The sequence below is a fragment of the Lepisosteus oculatus genome, chromosome 14, assembly GCF_040954835.1.
Source record: "Lepisosteus oculatus isolate fLepOcu1 chromosome 14, fLepOcu1.hap2, whole genome shotgun sequence".
Taxonomy (NCBI): Eukaryota; Metazoa; Chordata; class Actinopteri; order Semionotiformes; family Lepisosteidae; genus Lepisosteus; species Lepisosteus oculatus.
Window position 1 is genome coordinate 24838247 of NC_090709.1, and position 7500 is coordinate 24845746.

Genomic DNA, 7500 nt, shown 5'->3' on the forward strand with positions numbered 1-7500 from the left:
CCAGCTGAAAAGAGACACAGCGCTTCGGCTGTGGAGACTTGTTCGGCTGGCGTTCGGAGAGTCGCGTTTTTCAGAATTGTATTGAGATCGTTTTCCACAGAGCTCAGATGTCAAAGCACAGCAGCAGCTCTCCACAGCGATCCTCTATAGCGCCCTTTCTCCCGCAGCTCCGTCCTCATTGGAAGGAAGCAAGAGTGAAAGGCTGAAGTGAAATAGAGCGGGGACGAAGGCAGTGAAGAGAGAGAACGTGGGAAGAAGAGAAAAACGCAAGGGAAAAAAAGCAGCGTCGTAAAAGAGGTGACGGAGCTGTCCTCTCAATAAGAAGGGTGCCAGCGAGCCTTGCTCTCGCTTACGGCCACACCCCCTTGAGCACGCCTGATCTCGTCTGATCTCGGAAGCTAAAGAGGGATGGGCCTGGTTAGTACTTGGATGGGAGACCGCCTGGGAATACCAGGTGCTGTAAGCTTTTAAGCGCAGGAGGCGCCCTATCCCCGCTCGCTCGCTCATTCCCCTGTTCACACGTGCAGTGCGGCTTGTCCGTCTGTTTATTTGTCAGCTTTGGCGAGACACGGGTGCTTGTGTATTAGCGTGAGCGTTTTTTATTCTGATCAGGAACAGTTTTACAAGTCCGCAAAGGATCGAGGAAAGGTTTATCGCCAGCTGAAAAGAGACACAGCGCTTCGGCTGTGGAGACTTGTTCGGCTGGCGTTCGGAGAGTCGCGTTTTTCAGAATTGTATTGAGATCGTTTTCCACAGAGCTCAGATGTCAAAGCACAGCAGCAGCTCTCCACAGCGATCCTCTATAGCGCCCTTTCTCCCGCAGCTCCGTCCTCATTGGAAGGAAGCAAGAGTGAAAGGCTGAAGTGAAATAGAGCGGGGACGAAGGCAGTGAAGAGAGAGAACGTGGGAAGAAGAGAAAAACGCAAGGGAAAAAAAGCAGCGTCGTAAAAGAGGTGACGGAGCTGTCCTCTCAATAAGAAGGATGCCAGCGAGCCTTGCTCTCGCTTACGGCCACACCCCTTGAGCACGCCTGATCTCGTCTGATCTCGGAAGCTAAACAGGGATGGGCCTGGTTAGTACTTGGATGGGAGACCGCCTGGGAATACCAGGTGCTGTAAGCTTTTAAGCGCAGGAGGCGCCCTATCCCCGCTCGCTCGCTCATTCCCCTGTTCACACGTGCAGTGCGGCTTGTCCGTCTGTTTATTTGTCAGCTTTGGCGAGACACGGGTGCTTGTGTATTAGCGTGAGCGTTTTTTATTCTGATCAGGAACAGTTTTACAAGTCCGCAAAGGATCGAGGAAAGGTTTATCGCCAGCTGAAAAGAGACACAGCGCTTCGGCTGTGGAGACTTGTTCGGCTGGCGTTCGGAGAGTCGCGTTTTTCAGAATTGTATTGAGATCGTTTTCCACAGAGCTCAGATGTCAAAGCACAGCAGCAGCTCTCCACAGCGATCCTCTATAGCGCCCTTTCTCCCGCAGCTCCGTCCTCATTGGAAGGAAGCAAAAGTGAAAGGCAGAAGTGAAATAGAGCGGGGACGAAGGCAGTGAAGAGAGAGAACGTGGGAAGAAGAGAAAAACGCAAGGGAAAAAAAGCAGCGTCGTAAAAGAGGTGACGGAGCTGTCCTCTCAATAAGAAGGGTGCCAGCGAGCCTTGCTCTCGCTTACGGCCACACCCTCTTGAGCACGCCTGATCTCGTCTGATCTCGGAAGCTAAACAGGGATGGGCCTGGTTAGTACTTGGATGGGAGACCGCCTGGGAATACCAGGTGCTGTAAGCTTTTAAGCGCAGGAGGCGCCCTATCCCCGCTCGCTCGCTCATTCCCCTGTTCACACGTGCAGTGCGGCTTGTCTGTCTGTTTATTTGTCAGCTTTGGCGAGACACGGGTGCTTGTGTATTAGCGTGAGCGTTTTTTATTCTGATCAGGAACAGTTTTACAAGTCCGCAAAGGATCGAGGAAAGGTTTATCGCCAGCTGAAAAGAGACACAGCGCTTCGGCTGTGGAGACTTGTTCGGCTGGCGTTCGGAGAGTCGCGTTTTTCAGAATTGTATTGAGATCGTTTTCCACAGAGCTCAGATGTCAAAGCACAGCAGCAGCTCTCCACAGCGATCCTCTATAGCGCCCTTTCTCCCGCAGCTCCGTCCTCATTGGAAGGAAGCAAGAGTGAAAGGCTGAAGTGAAATAGAGCGGGGACGAAGGCAGTGAAGAGAGAGAACGTGGGAAGAAGAGAAAAACGCAAGGGAAAAAAAGCAGCGTCGTAAAAGAGGTGACGGAGCTGTCCTCTCAATAAGAAGGGTGCCAGCGAGCCTTGCTCTCGCTTACGGCCACACCCCCTTGAGCACGCCTGATCTCGTCTGATCTCGGAAGCTAAAGAGGGATGGGCCTGGTTAGTACTTGGATGGGAGACCGCCTGGGAATACCAGGTGCTGTAAGCTTTTAAGCGCAGGAGGCGCCCTATCCCCGCTCGCTCGCTCATTCCCCTGTTCACACGTGCAGTGCGGCTTGTCCGTCTGTTTATTTGTCAGCTTTGGCGAGACACGGGTGCTTGTGTATTAGCGTGAGCGTTTTTTATTCTGATCAGGAACAGTTTTACAAGTCCGCAAAGGATCGAGGAAAGGTTTATCGCCAGCTGAAAAGAGACACAGCGCTTCGGCTGTGGAGACTTGTTCGGCTGGCGTTCGGAGAGTCGCGTTTTTCAGAATTGTATTGAGATCGTTTTCCACAGAGCTCAGATGTCAAAGCACAGCAGCAGCTCTCCACAGCGATCCTCTATAGCGCCCTTTCTCCCGCAGCTCCGTCCTCATTGGAAGGAAGCAAGAGTGAAAGGCTGAAGTGAAATAGAGCGGGGACGAAGGCAGTGAAGAGAGAGAACGTGGGAAGAAGAGAAAAACGCAAGGGAAAAAAAGCAGCGTCGTAAAAGAGGTGACGGAGCTGTCCTCTCAATAAGAAGGATGCCAGCGAGCCTTGCTCTCGCTTACGGCCACACCCCTTGAGCACGCCTGATCTCGTCTGATCTCGGAAGCTAAACAGGGATGGGCCTGGTTAGTACTTGGATGGGAGACCGCCTGGGAATACCAGGTGCTGTAAGCTTTTAAGCGCAGGAGGCGCCCTATCCCCGCTCGCTCGCTCATTCCCCTGTTCACACGTGCAGTGCGGCTTGTCCGTCTGTTTATTTGTCAGCTTTGGCGAGACACGGGTGCTTGTGTATTAGCGTGAGCGTTTTTTATTCTGATCAGGAACAGTTTTACAAGTCCGCAAAGGATCGAGGAAAGGTTTATCGCCAGCTGAAAAGAGACACAGCGCTTCGGCTGTGGAGACTTGTTCGGCTGGCGTTCGGAGAGTCGCGTTTTTCAGAATTGTATTGAGATCGTTTTCCACAGAGCTCAGATGTCAAAGCACAGCAGCAGCTCTCCACTGCGATCCTCTATAGCGCCCTTTCTCCCGCAGCTCCGTCCTCATTGGAAGGAAGCAAGAGTGAAAGGCTGAAGTGAAATAGAGCGGGGACGAAGGCAGTGAAGAGAGAGAACGTGGGAAGAAGAGAAAAACGCAAGGGAAAAAAAGCAGCGTCGTAAAATAGGTGACGGAGCTGTCCTCTCAATAAGAAGGGTGCCAGCGAGCCTTGCTCTCGCTTACGGCCACACCCCCTTGAGCACGCCTGATCTCGTCTGATCTCGGAAGCTAAACAGGTGTAGAGAAAACCGGTTCAGGGACGCCAAATATGTAATCATAGTGGCTCTCTGAAGGCACCAGTTCTGTAGGGTTTGGGCATTTACTGAGACAATTATTAATTGTAGCAGTAAATCACAAAGTTGATTCTTTTGGTGGCTTTAGAATCCAACCATGCGACATAACTCAAACAACGCACACACACAGGTACTAATACACGAGGATACATTTATTAATACATAGAATATGCATATAAACCTAACAGATCTTATCGAGAGGGTTATCAGAATACAAAAGATATATATTCAATCAGTTACAAAGAGTTAAACATCAAGAGGACATACGTTCAGTATATCATTCATTAAGACCGTTTCGTAAAGTGAACTTGGTTACAACTTCTACATTAGATACTCAAACAAGTACATAACTCTTAGGAATTAAATTGATATCAACTGGTTGGGATAACAATTGAATTCTCGAGCTGTAATGCATTGAAGTTGAATACTCATCCAATCTTTGGGGATTCAGATCTCCTGCGGGCACAAAGAAACAGTTGCAGGCCGTTGCTGTCCAATCCGCGCTCTCTGGCTCGGTGCCAGGCTGTGCTGTGCGGCTTGCGACGGTGCGCTGCTGATGCTCATTGTTGGCTTTAACTAGCAAAGTTTGTGCACAGGAGAAAAGATGACTGTGGGTCGCAGCAAGTCAGGAAGAGGACCAGTTCGTTTATGATGAAGAGCTAGTTCTGAATAGTGATTCAGCTGTCCACAGTTCCGACCTGTTGATGAGGCCTGCTGCTGGTTACTCTCTGGCAACCTCAACTCTAGACTCTTAGAACAAAGGAAAGTTCTGGCACTCGGACACACTGGCCGTTCCGTGGTTGTCCGGGCTGAGTCTCAGGATGGTCAGGAGGCGCGCTGCGAGAATGTCCTGCCCTTGGGATTCTCCTTTGAATTGTTGAATCTGAATCTGAATCTTGTTGAATCTCCCAGGCTCTCTGTGTTGCCTGTTTTTACCTGGAGGAACTTCAGCTCATTGATTGGCTGAAAGTTCCATGGGCATCAGAGTCCCACGTGGGTTACTCGGCCCTACCGGTCCCTGATTGGTTGATCAAGGTGAGATATGAGTCACTTAGTCCTGACACTTAGTAATGCAGTCCAGATGTCCAACTCGCACTCCCTAGACAGATAGGCACCAATGGATGACCATTGATCATGATAGCCAGGCTTAGCTAAATGCATCCCCCTTTGGGAGCTGTCCTTGGACCTTAAATCACCTTGCATGAATGGTTTCTCTGTGGCTGCACCACAGAGATGAACAGAGAAATGAGGCCTAATTTGGGAAAGCTCAGAAACACTTAATTCTGCCTTATTATTAAGCCTCGCCACTACATATCCCCCCTTTTTGAAGGTCACGAGGTCCTGAGGCGTTGTTGCCTTCAAAACAAAACAGAGTTAAGTGATGTCCCTTGCCATTAGAACATTAATCTTAAATGTCCACATTACTCCTCGAGAATTCATACTGGAACCAGCATTGGATACAAACAGGATGAATAACATCTGGAGTATGTATAAACACGGTAGGAGACATTATCTAAGTCTAGGAATTACACATCAGGAAGTTCACTGTCAATATCTGATACCTCTGTAGTAGATATTTGGGAAGAAGTAACTTCCTTTCTTTTGGCATGCTACCTTTGACTCATTCATGCTACCCAGAGTACATCTTGATGTGAGAGTACATCATTCAGAGTACACTGTCAGTCATGATCCAGCTACCTGGCAGTAGTGTTACAATAACAACAGTTCCTGTTCCCAGCCCCCGATAAACCACAACACCTGTGTTGGGTATCTGCTAGGGTGGTTTGGAGGTTTGTTCCATTAAAGCAAACTAACTACCTGTACCTCTTCAGGGCTTACTGTTTCTTGGATTTCTATCCGATTGAATAGTGTGGCACCTGAAGGCATCTTAGACCTCAAGTTTGGTCTTATATTGTCTGGTTCCAGACCGTACAGTGTTAAGTTACCATGCTGTACTATGGCCTCCTCGGGAACTTACAGGAAAACTATTGGTTAGGTAGCTGCATTGTGGTAGCTATATCATGCCCGTCACAAGTCATGGTGTCAGTTAAATGTGGTGTGCTTACCAGCCATTTACTTCCCACCTGCTCTTCATGGGGTTCATTAACCTCCCTCTGCTCATTAGTAGCTTTACACCCTTCATTGGTGAATCGTTTAGACACAGCCAATGGATAGCTTTGGTAGCCATACCCATCTCAAGATTTGGAACCGAATTCAATCTTGGATTGCCTTCTGGGTGAGCTATGAGCGATGGGGTTAATGTCACACACTCCTCTACTGAGAAGAGTGGAATCAAGTGGGTTGGGATTTGTGCCGTGGTTAGACTGGCTACAGTGGCACTAAACTCCCTTAACAGGTCTTGTGTCAACATTCTGGCCTGTTGCACACAAGCATAAACCCACTGTATAACACCAACAATCATGTCCACTGTTTGGGGAATAAGGTTTAACCCTGTTGCATAGGAAGTTGCCTTTAGGGTTTTCCCTAAGCTTTCCAACTTTTGCTGCTGTTGATACAGTCTGTCACTACCCTCTGGCATCTCTGACACCTGCCTTCTTGGGGCAGTCAGGGTGAGAGTGCCAGTAGCACACAAACCTACCAGAAATAGCAAATGCACAACAGTGGTGGCAGCAATCAGTCCTCCCAAAAGTCTTTTCGGGTGGCTGATCCCAGTCATCTCCTTCTGAGTGACTGTTGCCTTTCTAAGCTGGCGCAGCATGTACATGGTGTCTTTCTCAGTATGCCCTGTGGCATCTTGGGCACCAACATCCTGGAAATCTGGGGAGATCTGACGCAGCGGCTGATGCTGCTCCTCCGTTTCCAGGGCATCTGCTTTTTCGATTTGTTCATGCCTGTGCTCTAGTAACCCTGCAGGGGGCGGTGCAGCGGTGGAGCATGCCTGACCCTCGGCTGAGTGGTCATCTGGAGCACCTGAGTGATCTGGGATTGTTATCCCATTCTCACTGTTCAGGTCCACCCTGCACACTTCCTGATTGAGGAATCCCTCTATCGGCATGTTTACAATCGTTCGCTGGGCGTGGGTGTAGGACACCTGCTCGCTCCCCCCTTCCCTCGCTAGGGGTTCAGGGAGCTGCCCCAGCACTGGGATAGCTAGTTCACTGTCTTTGAACTCACTATCACTCACCAGGCCCATGTCAGTGCAGGCTGGGGTTCTGACACCCCTCTTTGCGATGTCCTGCACTGGCAGGCGGGTGGCTTGACCATCCAGCTCCAGTCTGGGTGAACCACTGTTGGTCAGACTCAGACTGACAGACTGAGCTGGTGGCTGTAAGAAAACCGTCTCGGCTTTCATTCCCTGTCCCTTCTGGGGGACTGGGTGTGTTGGCAACCCTGCCGTTGAGGCAGGAACAATCAGGTCAGCCTCACTCACTACCTGGTAGTTGTGAGAAATAATGTTACCTGACTGCAGGTTCCCTGGGTCAAAGCAGAGGGAATCGGCATCTGGGAACAGGTGTGTCCACAGCGCAGTAGTCTCAGCGTCCAGCTGGACCTCCTGTCTAACCTGTGAATGTTGCACCAGGGGCACCTGGCGGTGGCCCTGCGACAGCTGCTCAAGCAGATCCTCACTAATAGAGGACCTCTCAGGGCTAAGGGTGAGGGCTACATCACCAACCTGCTCTCCTGCCATCTGGATCCCTTCCACCACTGCAGGGTGGTGGTCCTGACCCCTCTTGGGTGCCAGGGTGTACAGGGAAAGCTCCTTTTCATCGCCAGGTGGGGAGATCTGCTCCTCTTTAG

The 7500-nt window shown here is 50.3% G+C and overlaps 5 non-coding genes across 5 annotated transcripts; all 5 read left to right on the top strand.

Annotated features, from left to right (window-relative positions):
* Nucleotides 1–347: 347 nt before the first annotated feature.
* On the top strand, nucleotides 348–466 carry LOC138217293 (5S ribosomal RNA). The gene has a single exon (XR_011181005.1). It is a non-coding gene; the product is annotated as a 5S ribosomal RNA (ribosomal RNA).
* A 537-nt stretch (nucleotides 467–1003) lies between these two features.
* On the top strand, nucleotides 1004–1121 carry LOC138217536 (5S ribosomal RNA). Its single transcript, XR_011181248.1, has one exon. It is a non-coding gene; the product is annotated as a 5S ribosomal RNA (ribosomal RNA).
* Nucleotides 1122–1658: 537 nt separating this feature from the next.
* LOC138245524 (5S ribosomal RNA) lies at nucleotides 1659–1777 on the top strand. Its single transcript, XR_011179770.1, has one exon. It is a non-coding gene; the product is annotated as a 5S ribosomal RNA (ribosomal RNA).
* A 537-nt stretch (nucleotides 1778–2314) lies between these two features.
* On the top strand, nucleotides 2315–2433 carry LOC138217294 (5S ribosomal RNA). The gene has a single exon (XR_011181006.1). It is a non-coding gene; the product is annotated as a 5S ribosomal RNA (ribosomal RNA).
* Nucleotides 2434–2970: 537 nt separating this feature from the next.
* Nucleotides 2971–3088, top strand: LOC138217537 (5S ribosomal RNA). Its single transcript, XR_011181249.1, has one exon. It is a non-coding gene; the product is annotated as a 5S ribosomal RNA (ribosomal RNA).
* Nucleotides 3089–7500: the final 4412 nt, after the last annotated feature.